The 27,652-nt window shown below is 39.6% G+C and overlaps 2 protein-coding genes across 4 annotated transcripts in view; both read right to left on the reverse strand.

Annotated features, from left to right (window-relative positions):
- The window catches only part of mia3 (MIA SH3 domain ER export factor 3), a 449,969-nt gene that overhangs the window by 166,150 nt on the left and 256,167 nt on the right, over positions 1-27,652 (reverse strand). The gene's annotated exons all lie outside the window — the stretch shown is intronic.
- The window catches only part of disp1 (dispatched homolog 1 (Drosophila)), a 156,622-nt gene that overhangs the window by 63,170 nt on the left and 65,800 nt on the right, over positions 1-27,652 (reverse strand). The window contains 1 exon segment of one of the 3 annotated variants that reach the window (NM_212800.1): positions 8,746-8,838. The exons of the other annotated variants lie outside the window; for them this stretch is intronic. The gene's annotated coding sequence lies outside the window, so the exon portion shown is untranslated. 3 annotated transcript variants of the gene reach the window in all.

A 27,652-nucleotide genomic window follows, 5' to 3' on the forward strand; every position in this document is an offset into this window, starting at 1 on the left:
CTCACATTGGTCAGTGTGTCAGGGTTTATTTTGCAGCATCCTGCTCAGCTGTCAGGAGAGGTGGTGGTTTGGTGGTGATTGACAGGGTCCCGCCCTACTCATAATTCTCTCTTCATATAGCCGTAAGCCTATTAAATATACATTAAACACTGTGATATAACCGCGCTCGGATCGGATCGCTTTCTCACTGCAATCGAACCGCTCCAGGGTTCGCTTCAATCGAGCCGAGACCACCTCATTCAAGCGGTCCCAGAGCCATTACTTTGGCGCGGAACAGAGCGCGATTGCCCTGTTCACATATGCCAAACGAACCGCGCTAACTGGACAAACGAGACACGTTCCGAAACAAAAGTGTAGGTGTGAAAGCACCCTAACTGGATGAACATTTTTTAAGTTTTATGCCTCACCCAGAATATAAAAATAAATACATATAAACATCATTTACTTTAATCATTACTATTGGAATGTGACGAGACTTTCAACCAGCACAACTAAACAGGAGACAATCACCTACTGCACCTACTGGCATGCTTAAAGAACAGTTCTCATCACTGAACCTCTGGAAAATCATTTAGCTGCAGCTTTAAATAAAAAAATAGGAAGCACTTGAGATGGAGAACCGGTTCTGGATTACCAGCCCTGTGGAATATCAGGAAGAATGGCTCTGTGAACAAAGCGGATTTCAAAGGCGCGGTGTGACTGAACAGAACAGGTTCAAACACATAACAGACAGCGGAGGAGTCTACGTTTCATGCTATGCTTGAATTTCAGCCCCCATGGCCAGGAAACTGTTGCAGAGGAACGACATGGGCCGATATTAAACGTTTGACTGCATGTTTTAAGCGCACACCATGCATATCGCTGTAAAATAAGATCTGACCGCATTACTCAGGTAAACGCACGGCTGTGATTCTGGAACGCTTCCCAGACGCTCACACATTCACACAGTTTGTTTTTGTGATTTGCGAGGACATTTAATAGGCGTAATGGCTTTTATACTGTACAAACTGTAGTATAATATTGGCCACTACAGCAGCACACGCCTCACAGGAAACTCTGTGCAGTTTTACTTTGTGGAAAAACCTCAGTGTGTCTCATTTATAAGCCTTTGGATAATGGGGACGTCAGCAATGTCCTCATAAGTCACATTCTCCATGTACAACCTATGTCATTATACACATTTGTGTCATTATGTCACAAAACACACACACACGCGCTCAGTCACAACAAGCATGCTCTGACAGACACAGATACAAACAGAAAGACAAACGTGCACAAACAAATATGCACACAAACAGACTCGCACAATACAAAATACAATACAAAAAAACGCTTAAAAGCAAACAAAGTCACAAAAACATGCATGAGCACACACACAGACAGACACAGAAACAAAAATACACACACACTCAAAAGCAAATGAACACAGACAAAAACACACACAGACATACACAAAAATTCATACACAGACACGCTCAAACGCAAATGAACAACCACACGCAGACAGACACACACAAATACACACACACACACACGCAAATGAACAGACACAGAAACAAAAACACACACACACGCTTAAAAGCAAATGTACAGTCACAAAATCATGCACACAAACAAACACACACACACACACACACACACACACACACACACACACAAACAAACAGAGACAGATGCACTCAAATGCAAACCCAAAAACATAAACACACACACACACACACCCTCAAACACATTGACACAGACAAAAATACAACAAACACACCCAGGCAAACAGTCAAACACACAAAAGAACACACACACAGACACACACACACACACACACACACACACACACACAGAGACACAAACACAGAGAAACACTCAAACAAACACAGACAAAAAGACACACAAACAAACAGACACCTGCACTCAAAAGCAACAGACACAAACAAACACACACACACACACACACACACACACACACACACAAATACAAATATAAACAGGCAGAGAAACACACAGACATACTGTACACACTCAAACACACACACACCCACACCTGCACTGAAAAAAGCAAACACACGCACACACACAGTCAAAAGCAAACAAACAAACAAACAAACAAACACACACACACACACACACACACACACACAAATACAAATATAAACAGGCAGACAAACACACAGACATACTGTACACACTCAAACACACACACACACACACACCTGCACTCAAAAAAGCAAACACACGCAAATACACAGGCAAAAGCAAACAAACAAACAAACACACACACACACACACACACACACTAAAATGAAAATAAACACACACACACACACATTCACACAGACAAAAATATTTACACTAACACACCCAGGCAACCAGACAGACACACAAACAAACACACACACACACACACACACACACACACACACACACATAGACAGACACAAACACAGAAATACAGTCAAACGCAAACAAACACAGACAAAAAGACACACAAACAAACAGACACCTGCACTCAAAAACAAAACACACACACACACACACACACACTGATAAAAATACAAACACAAACAGGCAGACAAACACACAGACATACTGTACACACTCAAAAACACACACACACACACACACACACACACACACACCTGCACTCAAAAAAAGCAAACACACGCACACACGCACAAAAGCAAACAAATAAACAAACAAACACACACACACTAAAATGAAAATAAACACACACACACAAATTCACACAGACAAAAATATTTACACTAACACACCCAGGCAACCAGACAGACACACAAAGAAACACACACACACACACACACAGAGTCACAGACAAACAGAGAGACAAACAGACACATACACAGAATCAAAAGCAAACAAACACACACACACACACACACACACACATTCACACAGACAAAAATACACACACAAACACACCCAGGCAAACAGTCAGACACACAAACAAACACACAGAAAAACAGACACACACACAGATATACAAACTCAAACGCAATCAAAAACAAAGAAACACACAGACACACACACACACACACAAACATATATATATATATATACACACACAGATGCCATAGTCAGCGGTTTATGTGCAGTAAATGATAGAGCCTCGTACAGGTGGCAGGTGAAGACCTGCAATGGAAACCCAAGATCATCTCCAACCACAGACCAAAACTTTACACCAGCAGCCAGAATCAGGCCATGAAAGATCTCAGTTCTGCCCCTCTGACTGTCCTGTGTGTGTGCTGCAAACACTGCGTCTAAAAAACCTCCAACCAACAAATCTGCATGTGTTTGAGCTCGACCGCATCCATTTAAAGAGCAGGCAGATACAGAGATCTTTCTGCAGAGGGAAACCCGAGGGAGAGAAGCTGTGAACGCTCACTGTAATGCTGAACGCATCACGCAGGAACTCCAGAAATACACGGAGAAACAAACACACAACCTATTTATCATACAGGAACATTTAACATATAGGAAAAGCCATAATAATCTCTGGAAAGTACACTTTTAAAATCTACAATATACTTCCATTTTTACACATTTATTTACACAATTATGCATATTAATGTGTATAAATCAATAAGGCTTCAGATTTCAGGCTTGGATTAGTTGCTGAAGCTTTCATTATCATAACATATCATCACAATTTTGACCTAAGCTGCAAAAATAGACTACTCTAATACTTAATAACAAAACTTATTGCATATACACTCACCGGCCACTTTATTAGGTACACCTGTCCAACTGCTCGTTAATGCAAATTTCTAATCAGCCAATCACAACAATGCATTTAAGCATGTAGACATGGTCAAGACGATCTGCTGCAGTTCAAAGCGACCATCAGAATGGGGAAGAAAGGGGATTTAAGTAACTTTGAATGTGGCATGGTTGTTGGTGCTAGACGGGCTGCTCTGAGTATTTCAGACACTACTGATCTACTGGGATTTTCAAGCACAACCATCACTAGGGTTTACAGAGAATGGTCTAAAAAAAATAGAAAATATCCAGTGAGCGGCAGTTCTGTGGGCCCAAACGCCTTGTTGATGCCTGAGGTCAGAGGAGAATGGCCAGACTGGTTCCAGCTGATAGAAAGGGAACAGTAACTCAAATAAGCACTCGTTACAACCGAGGCCTGCAGAAGAGCATCTCTGAACACACAACACGGCCAACCTTGAGGCGGATGGGCTACAGCAGCAGGAAAACCACACCGGGTGCCGCTCCTGTCAGCTAAGAACAGGAAACTGAGGCTACAATTCACACAGACTCACCAAAACTGGACAATAGAAGATTGGAGAAACGTTGCCTGCTCTGATGAGTCTCCATTTCTGATTCAGATGGCTGGGTCAGTTTTCAGCATCAACAACATGAAAGCATGGATCCATCCTGCCATGTATCAATGGTTTGGGCTGGTGGTGGTGGTGGTTTAATGGTGTGGGGAGGATTTTCTTGGCACAATTTGGGCCCATTAGTACCAATTGAGCATGGTGTCAACGCCACAGCCTACCTGAGTATTGTTGCTGACCATGTCCACAGTGTATGCATCTTCTGATGGCTGCTTCCAGCAGGATAACACAGCATGTCATAAAGCGTGAATCATCTCAGACTGGTTTCTTGAACATGGCAATGAGTTCACTGTACTCAAATGGCCTCCACAGTCACCAGAGCTCAATCCAATAGAGCAGCTTTGGGATGTGGTGGAACGGGAGATTCGCATCATGGATGTGCAATCATGTCAATATGCAGCAAAATCTCTGAGAAATATTTCCTGTTTCTTGTTGAATCTATGCCATGAAGGATTAAGGCAGTTCTGAAGGCAAAAGGGGGTCCAACCACTAGAAAGGTGTACCTAATTAAGTGGCCAGCGAGTGTATGTTCAGAGTAATTCAATGTTTTAAACAAGTAAATTGCAAAAGGACAATAAAGTACAGCATACTCATTAGTAAATGTTAGTTAATGTGTTTAAGTCAACGATGTGAAATAGCCATTTTAAGGTTTTGATAAGGTTAATTTAAATAAACACAACAGAAGTTCTTATCATTTAAAAACGATTATGACTTTTGATTTTAATGCGTTAAAATAGTCTGAATATTCGATATCGCAAACCAGAGTAAACATCCCATGAATTAAAATAAAGCTTTTTAGACGTTAGTATCAGTATTGCTAGTTTTAAAGGGCACCTATGGTAAAAAATCTACTTTTCAAGCTGTTTGGACAGATCTGTGTGTTGGTATAGTGTATAGACCGTCATACTGGGGTGATATGAACACACCCAGTCTTTTTTTTTCAGTTTAACTACAAAAAAAGGGTCGGCCAATTGGAGCTGTTTTCAAATCGATCGCACCATTACGTTGGTGTGCGATTCCCCCGCCCACCGAATTGATTGACAGCTGCGCGTATTAACATGTTCCGGAAGTCGCGTGTATATGTCAACAAGACCAGGCAGACATACGCAAAGCAACCGAGAATAAAAGCTCTGTTCTGTTCGCTAGGATCAGCAATCATCATCAAATGTGATTAAGAGTGAGTTTCACATGTTTAAAGTGTTTTAAAACAGAGTATGTGTGTAATTAATTACAGCGTTTTACTTCAGCTTTACTTCATCAGCACAGCCGCGTGTCAGAACAATTATAAAAGAAGACGCTTCAATCCCGGTTTGTGGAAGTTAAATCAGGTTTATTTTGTACATTAGCATAACAGATATCCACACAGTACTTGAGGTTAGCCTTAACTAAGCTAAGCGTGCTCTTTCTGTCTGTCTGCCTGCCTGCCTGCCTGCCTGCCTGTGTGTGTGTGTGTGCGTGTGTGTGTCTCATCTGCGGTGTGCATGTGTGTGTGTGTGTGTGTGTGTGTGTGCGTGTGTGTGTGTGTGTGTGTGTGCGCGTTAACTTTGTAACGATATTGTGTGTGACTCATCAATGCAACTTCACAATACTGATTAGTAAAGGTTAGTTCTTACTGTAGTATCTCACAAACGCTACGTGAGACCTTCTTCCTTTAAGTCTGTCTGTTGTCTGACGCAGCTGAGGGAGGAGGCATGTAGAAACAGTAGGCGGGAAAGACTCGTCTTAAAGGCGCAGTACGACAAAACCACCCCCTGCTGGAAATCAGTATAAGACAGCATCTTGTAAAAGGTATAATGAAAAATCTGATGGGTATTTTGATCTGAAACTTTATATACACATTCTAGAGACGCAAAAGACTTATATTAAATCTGAAAAAAGGGGTAACCTAGGTGCCCTTTAAGGATATCCATAAGCTAGTGTGTACCAAAACAGTGACAATTCACGTTTAGAAGATATAAAACTGATATAAACATGTAAAGCTTGTAGTTTGTCACATCCGCCTAAACATATCAACGGTTTTATTTAAGTCACCTCACACTTCAGTTTCTCATCAAATCTTGACCAATCAAATGCTCTCTAGTGTCTGACATGCCCCGCCCCCTTCAAGACACTTTTCATTTGATGCGCTTGAGCTTGACCACACCCACTGGCAGAACACTGTGAAAAAACAATGCTATTGGCTGTTTTTTTTAAAGGGGAGGAGCTACACTATGTCCCGCCCTCTCTTCATGTTTCAGTTGAAATTACATAAAACATCGAATAAAAATGCAATGAATCATCAAAATAATGAAACCATCTAAGTCATTTGGTGCTGTGAAAGACCACACTGCAAATACAACAATCTGAAAATACTTAATGAGCACTCTAAAAGTTTAAATAATAAATACTTATACACTGTATTTTGAAGTGCCCACGATATTATTTGTTCATCATTACAATATATTGAATTATTGAATATTGGCATGTGTCTAGAATGAATAGTCACTGCATTAAATAACTTAATAACTCCATTCTAGTTTTTAAATCAGCTGGAGTCTTTTTAGGACATTTATTGAAAGTCTCATTGAAGAACTCTGGAGTGGTTATTAAAAGACTTTTGAGGTCCTAATTGTTATTATTAATATGATTTTAATATTATTAAGACTTTAAGATATACTATATAGTGTAAAAATGAACATTTTTATACATTTCTGAGTGAATGTGCCATATATTTTGATGCGTTTGAACAAAACAGATTTATCAAACGGATATATTTATTAAAATAATGTATTTGTCACCAAACATCTTTAGAAATAAAAATATAATACATTTAAATTCATGCAAAATCTTGCAAAAAAGTACAAACTAGAAAAATTTATATATTTTTCCTTTCTCTTTTTAAAAGTTTTATTCAATATTATAAATTTGGGCTACTTATTTTTGTTAGTGTAAATTATTGTGTTAGATTAGCTCCAGATTTGGCTTCAGTACTGACTAATCTAATGCATATGCACTAATATAATATTTTAAAGCATGCTTCATTTCTGAGAGGCGTACTTGTATTTGCTGAGCACTGTAATTATACTGTAGTAATCAATTTCAATTACCTTACCATGACTCTTTACACAATAAAGGGTTAAATGAAAATAAAATCATTACTTTAAAACCGCATAAATCATTTCTAAACAAAACATCAATATATGAGTGAAATAGCATTCACTATCTGATACATAATTACTTGTCAAACTACATACTTAATCAGACCTGTATTTGGATCTGAACCAAAATAATATGATCATTTTTTAAATTAATAATTACATTGTGCTGGCAAATTTTTGGCTTAAGCCAGAGTACACGAATCTAAAATGACAATAATGATCATTTAATAAGTGAACAGGAGTCCCTAAATTTAATGTAGTAAAATAGTTATTGTTTTCAATAGGAAAGACAGGATTTTTGGTACATAAACATTTGTTACACTGAGCAGCATTTCAATACAAATCATCTGCAATAGCTACTTTTATTATTTTGATGACTGAAATCCCATTTTGTCTTGTTTAACTGTCCTAATACTGAAAAGAAAACCTCAAACACACATAAAAGCGAATGTAAATCATCGTCTTTTTTATCCATAATTATACTGACAGAACAAGAGCAGGACAAGCAGTAACCCGACTAGAAAAAAACACACATTCATTCCTTAAATTAAAGCTAAAATACAGAAAATTATTCTTCAGAACTGAATGAATCCATTAAAAAGGGAAAATATTGCAATATTTATTAAAATGCTGATTGACAGATAGATAGATAGATAGACAGACAGACAGACAGACAGACAGACAGACAGACAGACACAATCATAGCTTAATTAAAACTAAAATACAGTAAATTATTCTTCAGAACTGAATGAATCCAATATAGAAAAGGAAAATATTGTAATAATAATTATTAAAATGCAGAACCCTAACCCTAACCCAGGATGATAAAGATAGATAAAATGAAAGATAGATAGAGTGAATGATAGATAGAATGAACAATAGATAATATACAGTAACAAACCATTGATAGAAAAATGAACGAACTATAGATAAATAAAATAACAAACGAACAATGGATAGAATAACAAACGAACGATAGATAGATACAGTAGAGACAGAAAAATAGAAAGATAAATATATCTTTCTTAATAAATATATCTTGATAGAATAACGAACGAGATAGATAGATAGATAGATAGATAGATAGATAGATAGATAGATAGATAGATAGATAGATAGATAGATAGATAGATAGATAGATAGATAGATAGATAGATAGATAGATAGATAGATAGATAGATAGATAGATAGATAGATAGATAGAAAGAAAAGAAAAGAAACAATAAATGGACAAACTTCTGGTCACTTACAGTGTTTAGCAGAGATCCGTGTTCCCATTCCTCATAGACTCGTTATATACAGTAAGCCCAAGACAGAAAACTGATTTAAACGAGACCGGTTGAAGATGATAGCATCATAAATAGCATGATTATATCAATATAACACCATCCTAGTCGCCAGGAGTCTCTCCAAAAACCGCGTTATTTACTTTCTCTGGGACTCGACAAACTTTTGTGCCACAAACATCCAAACAAACGCGCCGAAACTTTGTCAACAAGCTCAAGCTCTGCTTTGAAAACACGCTCTTTGGTAAACCGTGACAAAGTAGTATTCCTCAAATGGCAACACGCTATAATCCTTTCGAGAGGAGCGAATGTTTCCACGCGTTTTCTGAGAACAACGGAGCGCATTGAAACACTCCATCTACTCTACGCAACAAACTACGGCGCTTCCATAAACCAAGGAGCGACGGGGCTCATGACGTCAGCGGACGCTCGACCACTCAGAGCGCTCATATTATAATAAAATGAGCTGCAGCAAAGGTGAAGCGACAAATGCTGACATTAAATGGAGATATTTTTACTACAAGGAAACACAGAGCTCTCAGTGTTGCTTCAAATGAACAGATTAGACTCTGCTGTATTTCAGGTATGATTTTAATGAATGCATCTGAGCATACTATAACAGTTATACTGCAACTTACATGATGATATGATAAATAATCATATATAACACATTATTTTTGTTCAAGGAATAAACTACAACAATGATTGTTCCTCTACAAAATGGTACAAACTCAGAATTTGGTGTTTTGTTATTTGAGGACTAGTCAGATCCTCTAATAAATGATATAATGTAATATGATATTATGTTCTGTGAATGGATATTTTAACACATCAACAACAAGAGACAGATAAACAGATGGACAGACAAAACTTCAGAGAGACAAAAGGATAGATGTATGAAAATGCTTGGGGAAATTTGACAGACAGACAGACAGACAACCATGCAAACGGATAGATGGACAGAGAGAGAAAGAGTGATTGAACAAGAGAGCACAGAAAGAATGATTGAAAGAAAAAACAGACAGAATGATACAGAGATGGAATGATGGAAAAACAGAAGAAAGGATGGATGGATGGAAGGACAGACGAACAAACGAACAAACATAGGCAGATGGATGGATATAGAATAAATGTATAGAAAATGATAGATGGATAGGACGGAAAGGCAGACAGACAGATGGATGAATGGATGGATGGATAGGCAGATGGATGGATAGGTTGATGGATGGATGGATGAATTGATGGACGGAGGTATGGATGGACAGATGGATGAATAGATGAACATCCATTGACGGATGGACAGAATGAGGCATGAACAGACGGACGGCTAAAAACAGATGAGAGAAAATGAGAGATAGGTTGATAAAATAGATAGAACGATAGATGGATAGATAGAATCATAACATTATAGACAGGATGATAGAAAGATAGATAGAATAAACGGTAAATAGAATGAACTATAGATAAATGAACAAATGAACAATATATAGACAGATTAACAAAGAAATGATAGATAGAACAACGAAGGAACGCTAGATAAAACAGCGAATGAACGATAGATAGAATAACAAACAATAAACAAAATAACGAACGAGCGATAGACAGAAAAATGAACGAACGAACGAACAAGAAATAGAATAACGAAGGTATGATAGATAGAATAAAGAACAAACGATAAATAGAACAACAAACGAATGATGAATAGAATAATGAACAAATGTGCGATAGATAGAAAAACAAACAAATGATAGATAGAATAACGAATGTGCGATACATAGAATAACGAACGAATGATGGATAGAACAACAAACAAATGTAGGATAGAATAATGATCGAACAAGCGATAGATAGAAAAACTAATGAACGAACGATAGATAAAAGAACGAACTAACGATAAATAGAATAACAAACAAACCACAGATAGAATAACGAACGAACCACAGATAGAATGATGAAGGAACGATAGATAAAATAACAAACAAACAATAAACAAAATAATGAAGGAATGAGCGATAGATAGAAAACAATTGAACGAACGAACAAGAGATAGAATAACGAAGGTACAATAGATAGAATAAAGAACAAACGATAGATAGAACAACAAACAAATGATGGATAGAATAATGAACGAATGTGCGATAGATAAAAAAATCAAACAAACAAACGATAGATAGAATAACGAAGGTACGATAGATAGATTAACGAATGAACGATAGATAGAACAACAAAAAATGTTGGATAGAATAATGATCGAACAAGTGATAGATAGAAAAACAAATGAACGAACGATAGATAGACGAACGAACGAACGATAAATAGAATAACAAACAAACCACAGATAGAATAACGAACGAACCACAGATAGAATAATGAAGGAACGATAGATAGAATAATGAACAATAGATAGAACAACAAATTAATGGTGGATAGAATAATGAACGAACAAGCGATAGATAGAAAAACTAACGAACGAACGATAGATAGAATATCGAACGAACGATAAACAGAATAAGAACAAACCACAGGTAGAATAATGATCGAATGATTGATTGAATAAAGAACAAACCACAGATAGAATAACGAAGGAACGATAGATAGAATAACGAACGAACAATTGATAGAACAACAAACGAATGATGGATAGAAAAATGAACGAACAAACTACAATTATTTTAAAGTTTTCAATAATTGTAGAAAAACAAACAAACGAACGATAGATAGAATATCGAACGAACGATAAACAGAATAACGAACAAACCACAGATAGAATAATGATCGAACGATAGATAGAATAACGAATGAACCACAAATAAAATAACGATTGAACGGTTGATAGAATGACAAACGAACGACAGATAGAATAACGAACGAACAAACAATAAAATGATAGACAGGATGATAGAGATATAGAATGAAAGATAGATAGGGTGAACGTATAATAGAATGAACGATATATAGAGTAACTATCAATAGGTAGAACAACAAACGATTGATAGAATAACGATCGAACAATAGATAGAATAACAAATGAACGATAGATATACTGTAGATACAGTCGATAGACAGATAAATAGATGGATAGAATAATGAATGGACAAACAGATGGATGGACGGAAGTTAGATAGACAGACAGACAGACGGATTCAATCCATCCATCCATCTCTCCGTCTTATATAAAAATACAGACAGATAGACAGACAGACAGACGGCAGCAGCTCTTCATCTCCTCTCCACATGTTGATGTTCAGCTCTGAGGGTCTCAGTAAAGAAGCCCCTCTGAAAAAAACAACAGGCAGCAGAACATCAAAGAGCAGAGACTCAGAAACACACTGCTGCTGCTGCTGGATGAAGCCGTAATCAAAGCGCTCCGGGCCGACTCGGGCCGCTATCGATCGCCAGCAGTTCATCAAAGTTGACACGGGCAGCCAACAACACAGCGGGAGAGAAGAGAAGGAGAAAAAAAGAAGAGAAGTAGGAAAAAATAAGAAGATCACAGAAAGATGAAGCTCATGGAGGAAGCCTGGGGAATGTGGTCTTAACTCTATACATGTCTACTGCAAATAGCAACTGGAAAAGTAAAGTCCGTAGACAAACTTTATGGTGACTTGAGAAAACTTGAGAGTTTTAAAGTTTTCAATAATTGTAGTTTTTAAGAAGTGTGAAAATTATAAGTACTTATAGGTAATCATGTTTCTAGGTGATTGATAGGGGGTACTGAGTGGTTGCTAGGGTGTTCTGAGTGGTTGCTTAGATGTTGTTAGGCAGCTGCTAGTGTGTTCTGAGTTGCTGGTAGATGGTTGCTAAGGTGTGCTGAGTGGTTGCTTGTTGGTTGCTAAGGAGTTGCTAGGGTGTTCCAAGTAGTTGTTAAGGTGTTGCTAGGTGGTTGCTAAAGTGTTGCTAGGCAGTTGCAAGTTGTGGTTATGTGGTTGCTAGGGTATACTGAGTAATTGCTAAGGCGTTGCTAGGGTGTTTTATGTGGTTGCTAAGATGTTGTTAGGTGGTTACTGGGGTGTTCTGAGTGGTTGCTAAGGTGTTGCTGGGCGGTTGCTAGGGTGTTCTGAGTGGTTGCTAAGGCGTTGCTAGATGGTTGTTAGGCGGTTGCTAGGGTGTTCTGAGTGGTTGCTAAGGTGTTGCTTGGTGGTTGCTAGGGTGTTCTGAGTGGTTAATGGGGGTTGCTAAGGCGTTGCCAAGGTGTTGTTAGGTAGTTGCTAAGGCATTCCTAGGTGGTTGCTAAGCTGTTGATAGGGGGGTTGCTAAGGTGTTGCTAGGGTGATGCTAGGTGGTTGCTAGGATGTTCTGATTGGTTGCTAGGTGGTTGCTAAGGCATTGCTAGGTGGTTGCTAAGATGTTGCTAGGTGGTTGCCAAGGTGTTGCTAGGTGGTTGCTAGGGTGTTCTTCTTGGTTGCTAGGTGGTTGCTAAGACATTGCTAGGTGGTTGCTAAGGTGTTGCTAGGCGGTTGCCAAGGTGTTGTAGGTCATTGCTAAGGTGTTTCTATGTGGTTGCCAGGGTGTTCTGAGTGGTTGCTTAGGTTTTGCTAGGTGGTTCCTAAGGTGTTGCTAGGTTGTTGCTAAGGTGTTCTAGGTTCTTGTGTTCTAGGTGTTGCTAGGGTGTTCTGAGTGGTTGCTAGGCGGTTGCTAAGGCGTTGCTAAGTTATTGCAAAGGTGTTGCTAGACGGTTTCAAAGGTATTGCTAGGTGGTTGCTAGGGTATTTTTATTGGTTGCTAGGTGGTTGCTAAGATGTTGCTAGGCAGCTTCTAGGGTGTTCTGAGTGGTTACTAAGGCGTTGCTAGGTGGTTGATAAGGTGTTGCTAGGCGGTTGCTAAAGTGTTGCAAGGGCGTTGCTAAAGTGTTGCCAGGTGGTTGCAAGGATGTTCTGAGTGGTTGCTAAGGCGTTGCTAGGTTGTTGCTAAGGTCTTCTAGTTGGTTGCTAAGGTGTTGCTAGGGTGTTCTGAGTGGTTACTAGACGGTTGCTAAGGCGTTGCTAAGCAGTTGCTAAGGTGTTTGGAGTAGTTGCTAACAAATTACCATGGTTATAGTATGAATTAGCATGTTGCTAGTATGTTTATAGAATGAATTAGCATGTTTCTAGTATGTTTATAGTATGAATTATAGTATGAATGTTGCTAGTATGTTAGTATGCTTGTTAGTATGTTCCTAGTATGGATTGGTATGTTGTCCAATGTAAAGTCAATGGCAGTTTTTTATAATGGAAGTCTATGGGACAGTTGTGATGGTGCCGTAAGTGGTTGCTAGGGTGTGGCTAGTAAGTCAAAAGGTCATCAGGGACTGGCAGATTGGTAGTCTGAGTTAAATGAGCTCAACTTTAAGTTTGTATGACAGTCTGGTGGAAAGTTATGAGGTCACCGTTTGGTCCAATGTTAAGAGTCAATGGGACTTTTCAGAATTTTCAGTTTGGAAAAGAGTCAGTTTGGAAAAGATAGAGCAACATAATTCAGTACAGTTTGGAGGTTTGGAGTTGGTTTGATGATTGTAGTATGAATGTTCCGGGGGAAGACGGGCCATTCACACGGGGCGTCAGCATCAACGCTTCCTAATCACTTTGAATGGGTGACGTCAGGCGTTGTCGAACTGCATTGTGGATCCATCGGCGCTGCTTCACTGGCGCTGCTCGCTGCAGAAGTTGGGACTTTTTGAACTTTTCAAGTGCCGACGGAAGTGTCAGCCAATCAGATTGCTGTATGCAAATACACCAGCTCAGACAGTAGCCGATTGCTGACTAACTGCATCGGCTGACACTGCTATGACGATTGCGTCAAACCTTGCCACTGAACCCTTGTGTGAATGGGGCGTAAGTGATAGTAGTAGAAGAATAAGACGAAAGAAGAATAAGTTTATGTAGTATAACAGTTTGTTGGCTTTTTCAAGCCACCATAATAAGGTGAAAGGGTTTCAGCTCATTTTACATAAGTAGTTTGAACGAGAAGCACCTTTAAGTTTAACTTGTTTCTTTTATTGAAGTAAAATACATAATTATTACAATGAAGTGTGCATACTGTACATATCCCCAATCAGTAACCCTGAAGCATCTGAGCGCATAATCAATAAAGCAAATTCTTCTCTTATGTATTTTCCAAAACTCTAGGGTGCTAAATTTCTCCAATTCCTCTCTGAGTTGAAGATGGACGAGTTCTGGCCGCTTCCTCGACTCTCTGAGTCCCACATGTGTTTTACTGCGCTGGAGAAATATCAATACACGCTAAACAAATTATGGAGCAGATCAAAGCGAAACAGTTGGGAACTCTTAAGTAAATGTTTAGACGTCTATTAAGAAAAGCATATTGACAGTAGCGTTTAATTTAGAGCATTCAGACTATTGAGATTAATGGCTGTTGGTTATCAAGCGCTGGCTCGTGCAGGTGCAGATGGAAGTGATGCATGTGGCAGACAGAAAGTCAAGTCATATGCTGCCTTTTATTCTATGCTACAAAAATGTTGACCCATAAAAGTAGGGAGGGATGGAACGTTTTGGCTGGAAGTGAAATATGGGAGTGTGTTCCTGATTTACATTCCTCATACAAGTGTTGCCTAATGGCTGTCAGGTGCGAAGGATGGCAGAAATCCTGCTCTGCATGTGACAAACTAGCAAGTTAGTTCCATAGGCTTGTCATTTGTTGATTGATGGATGGATGGATGGATGGATGGATGAATAGAATAGAATAGAAAATGATGGATGAGTAGATGGAAGGGCAAACGGACAGAAAATTAATAGAAAATGATAGACTGATTGATAGATAGGTAGGCAGATTGATGGATGGATGGATGGATGGATGGATGGATGGATAGGCAGATATATAGATGGATGAATGGATGGACAGATGGATAGGCAGATGGATGAATAGGCAGATGAACGGAAGAATGGATGCACGGATAGATGGACAGACAGATTGATAGATGGAAAGATGGATGGATGGTAAAAAAATGTTTAAAAAATGATAGATGATAGATAGATAGGTAGGCAGATTGATGGATGGATAGGCAAAAGGATGGATGGATGGATGGATGGATGGATGGACTGATTGGCATGGCAGATAGGCAGATGGATAGATGGAAGGATGGAGAAAAAATGATGGATGGATGGGATGGATCGGCAGATAGATGGATGGATGGATGGATGGATGGATGGATGGATGGATGGATGGATGGATAGGCGGATGGATGGATAGGCAGATTGATGGACGGACGGACGGATAGGTAGATAGATGGATCAATAGATAGACAGAAAAGCAGATAGATGGATGGATGAAAAGATGGATGGAAGAACATTTGGACGGATAGTCAGATAGATGGATGAATAGATGGACTGATAGGCAGATAAATTGATGAATAGATAGACAGATAGATAGGTGGATGAATATTTGGATGGATAGGCAGATAGATGGATATTTGGACAGATAGATGTATGGATGGATGAACGGATGTATAAATGGATGGATGGATGGATGGACAAATTTATGCATGGATGGACAGGCAGATAGATGCATGGATGTGTGCACGAATGGACGGATGGATAGATGCACGCATGGATGGATGGGCGGATGGATGGATGGACAGATGAATATTTGGATGAATATTTGGCCGAAAAGGCAGATAGATGGATGGATGAATATTTGGATGGATAGGCAGACAGATAGATGGATGAATCCATGGATGGATGGATAGACGAATTTATGCATAGATGGAGAGGCAGATAGATGGATGGATGTGTGCACGGATGGACGGATGGATGGACAGATAGGGAGATGGATGGATAATAATTGAATATGATGAATGGATGCATGTACAAAAATAAATAGAAAATGATAATTGTATGGATGGATAGATGGGTGGAAAATGAAGAGATTGAATGATGAAAAACAAGAGAAGATGGATGAATGGAGGGATGAATGGAGGGATGGATAGAAAAAAACAATAGAATATGATGGATGGTCAGATGGATGGATAATAGCCGCTTTCACACAGTGATACCGGTAAATGTCTGGAAAATTTACCAGTAATCAATTTTACTGGTAAATTCAAAAAAGTGCTGTTCACACAGGTGAGGACGTTACAGATTTTTTTCGGAAAAGCGGAAAGCACCATTCATACATCCATTCCAAAATACCGGTAAATTCTGACATCATTAACCAGAAATGAGCTTTAAACGGCTGCGCTTGTATTTGTAAACATTTGACTACATTACAAACTCTGTATATGGATCAGTATTATGAACAACTTCGATGTCGAAATGTATGTGGATGAATGTGTGTGTGCTGGCGCTCAAAGGCTGTTTCAGGGGCACACGGAAAGCTTGAAGGTAAACAAACAACGGCTTACCATAAGCATATCGATAAGTTTTTACAGGGTTGGCATTAAGATGAACATGTATAAACGTTATCTGACTAATTTCTAGCAGCTAAAAATCTGGAAAATGATTCAAAGGATTTTATTCTCATAAACTGCGCGGATGTGAATGTGTGTGACTGTTCTGATTGGCTAAAGCAGGCGTCTCATGTCAGCACGTTCTAGACGTGCACGCGCTATTTCCGGCAATCTTGCTTCTGCGTTCACACAGAGCAGCATTCCGGCAAATTACCTGTAATGTTACAACTTCTCTTTCCGGAAAATAGCCAGAACGAATTTAACGGTATTTTCAGAAGGGCCTGTTCACACAGACACACCTTTCCAGAAAATTGCCCGTAACTTTCCGGGTAAGGTCTAAAGAGGGCTAAAGATGAAACGTAAATGTTAATTGGAAAACAATACTGCATGTCTGGCATAAAATGCATGGAATAATGAAAGGAAAATAATGGATGGACGACATTAAATATGGTGTAAAATCTAATCTATCTGTATGGCATCCATCCATCCATCCATCCATCTGTCTGTCTGTCTCTTTCAAATAGTATTTATAATTTGGATGGATAGATGGACGGACAGACAGACAGTTTGTTTTCTCTGCTCTTTCTTTGAGGACGAGCCCAAACGTCTGAGATCTGGCGGTAACTCTGGATTCCTCTGAGTGGGACACCGCGGCCCGAGGAGGAGGACGTCTGTCAGACTCGCACACTCTTTCTGGAGTGTAGATGTCAAATTTCTCCAGGGGCCTCAGATTCCGACGCGAGGGAGGCTCTGGGACCGGTGGAATTCTGACATGATGTCTCAAGGCCAAAATGAAAAGAAGCAGAAGTCTGGCCGCATTATAACAGGAACAAGCAACAAAAAAGAAAGAAAGTGGATTTGGGGGGATGAGGGGTGGGGGTTTGGCGTGAAATCAATACTAACCATATGATTTTGTTATCTCACATTAATAGCTTTTAATTCATCCGTGCATGCCAGTAAGAAATTTAAAAAAATAGTTTGCTCTCGACAGTCCTTCAGATGCCTTTTGGCAAATTCCAAGCGGAAAATGGCTTCTGTCTGGCCCCTCTACCATACAGGCCTGATTGGTAGATTGCAGCACAGATGGTTGTCCTTCTGTAAGGTTCTCCTCTCTTTAAAGAAGAACACTGGAGCTCAGACAGAGTGACTATCGGGTAAATTGATCACCTCCCTGACTAAGGACTAAGGCCCCGTTTACACTAGTGCGTTTTAGTTTTAAAACGGCATTGTAGAATGAAAACGATCCGCGTCCACACTCGCGTTTTACCCAGCGTTTCTGAACAGCTCTCCGTCCACACCAAAACGCTGAAAACGCACATCACGTGACCACACACACACTCTCGGGCAAGTGCTCCAGCATTTCTACCCAGATGAGAGCTCTGCTTGTCGGACTGCTCATCAAGCATCTCCCGCTGGATCTAATCTCCCTATATTTGCTAAACGTAATATTTCATTCATGTTGTTGTCTTTATCTAACGACATAGGCCAATTCCCTGACTTTGATCATTGGAATCTATTAAGTTACTTGTTCACGGGTAACATGTTTTGGTTAAGCGCAAAGATAAGTTAATGATTAATCCAGGTACATTGACTGATCGCTTGCCTTTATTTCCTACAATGTATAAACTTATTGTATGTTATACTTTTATAATTATCGATTATTAAAACTGATATTCAGCAAAAGAGAGGGTGCGTTTCGTATTTTCACTGAAATTGAAAGGAGGCATTTGTTATCGGCTCCGTTTTGTTATGAATATCCAAACAGTGAAGATGACGCTCATATTATCAGCACGGCGCCTCAACATTTCTGCTGTCTGTTAAGTTGCTAATATTAAAAAGAAAATAGGCAGTTCCTTAAATCATGTTTATATTTTATTGTTGAGAAAGTGAAACAACGTAGCCAAGGTGATGTGAATGAAGTTATAAAGTACACTGTTCCCTTTGAAGATTTACCCGTGTCCTCGGTATGTTTTCCATATCAAACTGGGAAGGGGGAGACTGCAGCCTTGATCAAACTTGCGAAGTCTGAACTTACAGGAAGAGGATGCGAGACTGAACTGTGTGTGGGCTACTTAATATTAAGGAAAAGCCCCAATCAGATAGGCGAACGTTTGCAGCCCCGCCTCCGTTTTCAGATGTCTCAGTCTTTCCCCATCCACACTGAGACGGAGCAGCAGCGTTTCAGAATGAAAACGGCCTCTCCAGCGTTTTCAAAAAGCTCCGTTTTCGGCGCTCGAGAACTCCGGCGTAGTGTGGACGGTTGGCGTAACCGTAGCAAAACTTATGCGTTTTCAAACTAAAACGCACTAGTGTAAACGGGGCCTAAGGTGCTTCTCCCCCGATCACTCAGCTTAGATGGCCGGCCATCTTTAGGAAGAGTCCTGGTAGTTAAACATCTTCCACTAATGGATGATGGAGGCCGCTGTGCTCAGTGGAACTTTCAGAGCAGCAGAAATGTTTCTGTAACCTTCCCCAGCCTTGTGCCTCGAGACAATCCTGTCTTGGAGGCCTACAGACAATTCCTTTGTCTTCATGCTTGGTTTGTGCTTTGACATGCACTGTAAACAAACAAACAACGGCTTATCATAAGCATTTTATCACTAAGTTTGTACAGGGTTCGCATTAAGATGAACATACAAACGTTATCTGACTAATTTCTAGCAGCTAAATGTGTCTGGAAAAATATTTAAAGGCTTTTATTCTAATAAACCGTGCGAACATGAATGCGTCTGACTGTTCTGATTGGCTAAAGCAGACACCTCACGTCAGCACGTTCTAGACATGCACGTGCTCTTTCCGGCAATCCAGCAGAAATGTTTCTGTAACCTTCCCCAGCCTTGTGCCTCGAGACAATCCTGTCTCGGACGTCTACAGACAATTCCTTTGTCTTCATGCTTGGTTTGTGCTTTGACATGCACTGTTAACCCTGGGAGCTTATATAGACAGGTGTAGCCTTTTCAAATCATGTCCAGTCAGATGAATTGACCACAGGAGAACTCCAATGAAGCTGCTGAAACATCTCAAGAATGATCAGTGGAAACAGAATGTACCTGAGCTCAGTTTAGGGCTTCACGGCAAAGCCTGTGAATGCTGATGTACATGTGATTCTATAGGTTTTTTTATTTTGAATAAATTTGCAACAATTTCAAAAACTCTTTTTTCACATTGTCATTATGGGGGATTGTGTGTAGAATGTTGAGGAAATAAATGAATTAAATCCATGTTGGAATAAGGCTGTAACATAAACAAATGTGGAAAAAGTAAAGCACTGTGTGTTGTTGACGGAGTTTGAGGTTTACTGTATCATTATTCACACCTTAAAGTTTGCTTTGATTGTTCAGCATTTACACATGTTCATTTTATTATAAAAAAAATTTTTTTATAATAGTTTTTTGTCAAAATATTTTTGTTTTTGACAATTGAGACTAGGGTTGGGCCGATGGCCAATAGGCAACACGATGCTGAGCCGGCATCGCCGATCCTCCGCCCTGCCCCCGTCGCAAACCTGCTCGCAAAAAATACACACCTTGGTCCTGTTTACACTAATACGTTTTTGTGTTAAAATGGAATTTTAGAATGAAAATGATCCTCATCCACACCGTGTTTTACCTAGCATTTCTGAACAGCCCTCCGTCTGCTGAAAACGCACATCACGTGGCCACACAGTCATGCGCTCCTCTCAACTCAATTGAGCAGTGCACGTTGGACAGATTATTAAGGATGTACCGCTGGTTTGCGTCTCACTATAGTTATTAAACGTGATATTCAGACATCCCAAGTCTCCTGGAAGTTCCGGGAGTCTCTGTGCATTTACGGGACTCATAATGCCCGCAAGCGAGTGATAATCTCCCGGAAATCTTGCGTCTCCCTCACGGTCCTCAAATAAGTTGCGCACCCTTCTCACCCCCAGATCCCTCCCTCCTCGCACTTCTGACACGTCACGAGCACACCGTCAAATCGTACGATGCCAAATTGGTCGGCATCGCCCAACCCTAATTGAAACTATTTGCCTTAGTAAATAAAAATGTTGGTAAATTAAAATATAGTTAAATAAAATAAATCCTAATATTCCTAAATATATTGTTAAAATATATTCAATAATTATTGATATCGAATGATATGAAACATGATATCGTGACAAGTCATTCATTCATTTTCTTGTCGGCTTAGTCCCTAATCCAGGGTCGCCACAGCGGAATGAACCACCAACTTATCCAGCAAGTTTTTACACAGCGGATGCCCTTCCAGCCGCAACCCATCTCTGGGAAACATCCACACACACATTCACACACACACTCATACACTACGGACAATTTAGCCTACCCAATTCCCCTGTACCGCATGTCTTTGGACAGTGGGGGAAACCGGAGCACCCGGAACCAGCGACCTTCCTGCTGTGAGGCGACAGCACCACCTACTGCGCCACTGCCTTGCCGATATCGTGACAGGTTTTATAGCAATATCGCCCAGCCCTTCTTTCTTCGATTTAAAAGTGCAAATTAGATTCACATTTCAGCTTTTAAACCTTCCAGTAGCGTAAGAAAACACAGCAAAATCTTTGACGGATGAAAACGTAACAAACAATTGCGAAAGCCAACCACAAAAAAAGGCAAGTACATCCAAGACAAATGACCACAAAAATATCATCAATAAAGAACTTTCCTATCATTCTTTCTTCGATATAAAAGTGCAACGTAAATTCACATTTTAGCTTTTAAACCTCCCATTACAGTAAGAAAATTACAGCCAATGCATCTCGCATCAACACCAAATACTAGGCTGTTGGATTAAACATTTAAATCGTAAATCCTCGACTGATGAAAACGTAACACAAACATTTGCGAAAGCCAACCACAAAAACACGGCGAGTACATTTATAATAAACGACCACAAAAACCACAAAAATATCATGAGTGCATAATAAATTTCAGCTGTTGCCACGCGGTTACACCCGCAACACTCCGCCTGGTCTGCGTCTCGTTCCGCTTTCATGCCAACACAAACCAAATCACCTCACCCTGCATGATTTCACTCAGCGGCCCCAGGAAAGACGTCTGTGTGTGCGTGTGTGTGTGTGTGTGTGTGTGTGTGTGTGTGTGTGTGTGTGTGTGATTTTAATGAACAGGCCCATACTAACAGCGCTCTGCTGGGGAAAGACTGCTGGCGTCCGGCCTGTGTCATGTTTCCAATGAACCAACAGCTGCTGCCCACATTCAAAAAATGTGAAAATAACACAACAAATCGCCTACATTTGTTCATATTTTAGTGCAAATGTGCATTTAGCAGCATGAATCCCTCCCTGGCTCTGTGAAGAGCTTCATGCATGCATTTATTCACCTCCAGATTATATAAACCTGACCCCATTTTAAGCTATACTATATGTTTGAGCGCCAGTTTTATTTAAAAGTTGAGACAGGATGGAAAACGCAAATAAAAAATAGTAAGTAGTGATTTCCAGATTTACTTTAGCTTGTATTTCATTGCAGGCAAGACGAACTAGGCATGGGATGATCACCGTTTTCAAGCAATACCGCGGTTTGGAAAAGTAAAGGTATTAATACGGTCAACATTTTCTGTAATATCGTTCCTAAGGTATGTGTAAGATGCTTTATTTACATTTTTTTTAGTTTTGTAGGACAACATTACCATCAGCAGGAAAAATATCCAAAGATGCCGTTTTAAATTGTAAAAAAATCTGTGTTTTTAAAACTAATGAAGACAGTAGATATTAATAATTTATTTTTATCATTTAGCCTGACATGTTTACAGCTCCAAAATATTATAAATATTTGGAAAAATAAAATATATTGTTTTCAAAAGGGAAAAAAACATTTACATTTAGTAATTTAGCAGACACTTTTATCCAAAGCGACTAACAAATGAAGACAAGGAAGCAATTTACACAACTAAGAGCAACAATGAATAAGTGCTATAGGCAAGTTTCAGGTCTGTAAAGTGTAAAAAGCAAAACACAAGTACATTTTTTTTTAAAATTTATTTTATTTTTTTATTATTAAGTATTATTTTTTCTATTCTATAGTACAGTTAGTGGAGGAGCCAGAGAGGCAATTGCAGATTAGTAAGTAAACTTGAGACTAAATAGTTGAGTTTTTAGTCGTTTCTTGAAGACAGCGAGTGACTCTGCCGTTCTGATGCAGTTGGGGAGTTCATTCCACCAACTGGGCAGATTGAGCGCGAGCGTTCGGGAAAGTGATTTTTTCCCTCTTTGGAATGAAGCCAAGAGGCGACGTTTATTCACCGAACGCAAGTTTCTGGAGGGCACATAGATCTGCAGAAGTGAGAGCAGATAAGAAGGAGCAAAGCCAGAAGTCGCTTTGTAAGCAAACATCAGAGCTTTGAATTTGATGCGAGCAGCAACTGGCAGCCAGTGCAAACGAATGAGCAGCGGAGTGACATGTGCTCTATTAGGTTCATTAAAGACCACTCGTGCGGCTGCGTTCTGAAGCAGCTGAAGAGGTTTGATAGAGTTAGCTGAGAGCCCGGCTAGTAGAGAGTTGCAATAGGGTATATGCCGAGCTAGTGCTGTTCCCACGCTGATACACTTCCGGTGACCTGTTATTGTGTACTTTTTTCCATTTTATACGGTTCCTTATACAGCATCGATGTTGTAATATCATTAAAATACATTCAGTTAAATAAACTTTAGCATTTATTTAGTTGCTCAAGCGTAAAACAAGACAAAAAGCTGTTTACTCGCACGCGCCCGTCAGAATCGGCAGGCTAGCGCAGAAGCTCCATTGAATATACTGGGGTAAAATTAATGCTCATATTATAAAGACATGGCGGGGGAAATGTAATTTAATGCAGTGCTTCTTGTACAATCTGAGACCCACTTTAAATCGGATATCACTCAGCTAGTGGAGATCGCTGACTTTTAAAGAAAACAGACCTTAAACACACCGGATTTTGCATTGGGATACAGCTCACCGAAAGCGCTTAACCCAGGTTACTGGCAAATTAAAAGTCCTATTAGCATGCTTCAGCATATACCCCATAGTCCAGTCTGGAGAGAACAAGAGCTTGAACAAGGAGTTGAGCTGCATGAAAAACGTTGTTGTTTTTTTACCCAGACATTTTTCCAGTTGAGGCAATTATCTAAACTTAAGTCTTTTTTGTCTTTTAGCGACTTTGAAAGGGTTATACACATTTTTATCTCAACTAGGCTAGATTATTGTAATGCCCTCTATGTGGGTATTAGCCAGACCTCCATTACTCGTCTGCAGAGGGTGCCGAATGCTGCTGCTCGTTTGCTGATGGGGACACGCAATTGGGAGCATATTACACCCATACTGGCTTCCTGAACAGTTTAGGATTCATTTTAAGATTTTAGTTTTAGTGTTTAAATGCCTAAATGGACTAGCAACAAGATACTTGTCCTCATTAATTCAATTGTACACTCTAACAAGGGCACTTAGATGTATTAATCAGCTACTTTTGGCTGTTCCATGCGCAAGGTTAAAAACCAGCGGGGACCATGCCTTTGCGGTGGTGGCCCACAAACTTTGGAATAATTTGTCTCTCCGTGTTAGACAGGCAGCAACCCTTTCTGTTTTTAAATCCAGTCTTAAAACCCACTATCCCTGCTAAAAAATCCATCTTAAACCAGCCTAGGCTGGTTGGCTGGTTTTAGCTGGTCGACCAGGCTGGTTTTAGAGGGGTTTTGGCCATTTCCAGGCTGGTTTCCAGCCATTTCCAGCCTGGTCTTAGCTGGTCAGGCTGGAAAATGACCAGCTAAATCCAGCTAAAACCACCTTGACCAGCCTGGTTTAAGCTGGACATAGCTGGTTTTGGCTGGGCTCCCAGCCTGGCTAGGCTGGTCAAGCTGGTTTTAGCTGGTCATCTCTCAGCGTAACCAGCTAAGACCAGGCTGGAAATGGCAGGAAACCAGCCTGGAAGTGGCCAAGACCCCTCTAAAACCAGTCTGGTTGACCAGCTAAAACCAGCCAACCAGTCTAGGCTGGTTTAAGCTGGATTTTTCAGCAGGGATTACTCTTTGGCTTTTAATACTATATGAGAGTCATGTGTCTGTTGTATTTGTTCTTTGTTTTAGATGGTGTATGTGTGTGTACAGCACTTTGGTAAGCACTTGTTCTTTTTAAAAAGCGCTTTATAAATAAACCTTGACTTGACTCTAAATACATTAACGCTGCTGCTAATTTTTTATAGTATACTTTAAAATGGGAGCATAAATGTGTTATAAGCGATACTAAACTCACGTCTGAATCAGTGCCTAAACTGTGACAAACACACTTGTCAAACTAGCAGTTTTATGAGCAGCGTTTTATGACTGCAATATAACTGCGACTGTAATAACTAAATGACATGATTTTCCAGAAATCACTTCTTCTCCAGAAACATTCATTCATTTTCCTTCGGCTTCGTTTCCATTTCAGAGGTCGCCACAGCGGAATGCACCGCCAACTATTCCAGCATGTTTTACACAAAGGATGCTCTTCCAGCTGCAACCAAGTACTGGGAAACACCCATAGACACTCATTCACACACACTCAAACACTACGGCAAATATAGTTCATCCAATTTATCTACAGAGTATGTGTGGGGGAAACCGGAGCACCCGGAGAAGACACACACCAACACAGAATGAACATGCAAGCTCCACACAGAAATACCAATACGCCCAGTCGAGACTCGAACCAGCTACCTTCTTGCTGTAAGGCCACAGTGCTAACCACTGAGCCACCGTGCCGCCCTCCAAAAACATTTCTTTCTATTACTTATTCATTCATTCCAATCAAACTAGTTACTAGAGATGTAAGAATATTGTAAATTCCGTCATACCACAATAGTAATTTTTTTCAATATTACCGTAGGCGCATGACTCAATAAAACTATATTTCTGAGAAAAGTTTGCTCAGGTGAATGAAGCGAACGGGAGGTAGCGGGAACTACAATTCCCATCAGCCCAGGCGTGGCCATCATCCTTTGCGGTCTGTTGTCACTACAGATCCAGTAATGTGGAAATGGAGTGTGTTGCTTGTAGCGGGGAAGAAAAAGAGCTGGAAATGATCGAACCTAAAGCGGGTTTTAAATCGGATGTGTGGAAGCATTTCAGTTTCTCTCTAAAAAGATACGAGAAAGGAGAAAAGGTGACAGACAAAAGAATAAAACGGTATGCAGGCACTGCCAGACTGTGGTGAAATATAAGTCAGGGAATACGACTAATAACAGTCATGGGGACTGCAGAACACAGCACACTTGTTAGATTGATGCAGACATTAACTTGTACTGCAAAGAGACCTCTATCTCACTCATGGTTTGTCCTCTCAAGGGGTGGAAAGACGATGCACAACGTTACCCACTGCTGTCAACCTTGGCTAAATCATATCTCTGTCCCAGAATCCTCAGTCCCAAATGAGAGGGTTTATCTGTTGCAGGGGACATGACCAGAGATCCAGCTTTTAGCAGATTATAGTTATATGATAATTTTCCTTAAAACCCATCTCTATCTAAGTGAGTGAGTGATTAAATGTTGAATGTGATGAGTTTTCAACAATACTAAATTGAAACTTTATTTTTTTTATATGGTTTAATAGTTTTTTGTTATTAAAATTGAAAAATTAAAGCTCCTGTATCGAAACTTACAGATAGATGGCTAATTTGTATGTCATTGATATGTTCAGTGCTAAGGTAAATAAACACTTTTGGCACTTTTTTTAAGTCTTTTCATTAGTTTTATTTTTCCTGTAAATTATTCAATAAATACTGTACCGTGCCATTCATACCGAGGTATCACCGTAGCGTGAAATTCTGATACCGTTACATCCCTACTAGTTACAGTTAATATTTTTATTGGAAACCAACACATTCCTCTTTTCAGTATTCACTGATTAATATTGTAAATCTCTTCACTGTTGCTGTTTGTAGAGTTTTTTAAGCACTTCCGGCTTCTAATTTTCCAAAGAAAGCATCTCAAATAATTTTGAGATCCCGAGCGACCCCCAAGTAAGTGTTACAGTTTTTTAAGGTGTTAAATCTCTTTTCAGTATCACAAGCTATAAAATAGATATAAAAAATAGACTTTAGACCCATGTAGTGCATCAAAGGGTTTATTTAAAGTTAAAATATAATAAGCTGAATGTCTTTACTGTTACTTTTTGTTGAGTTTTTTTTTAATTATGCACCAAGAATTACAATATACAGCAAATGAAATATACAGCACACAAGACATCCAATGTGTGTGTGTGTGTGTGTGTGTGTGTGTGTGTGTGTGTGTGTTTTAGTATGTTTGCAATCCTGTAGTGTTTTGTAATACTAAGCGACCTGCACAGTCATCCCAAAAAGTTCAGCCAAGGGTCATTTTAAATATACGCATCGCCCTACGCTTTTGTGAAACGTAAAATACATTGCTGCGAGTACATCACTTGGGGTTTGTTCTGTTTTAGAATGCAAGTCCACTAGAGGGCGCTGTCTACATTTATGTGAATCTGAAATAAGCTACTTAGGGTTTGC

Source organism: Danio rerio, chromosome 20, assembly GCF_049306965.1.
Source record: "Danio rerio strain Tuebingen ecotype United States chromosome 20, GRCz12tu, whole genome shotgun sequence".
NCBI classification, from domain to species: Eukaryota; Metazoa; Chordata; class Actinopteri; order Cypriniformes; family Danionidae; genus Danio; species Danio rerio.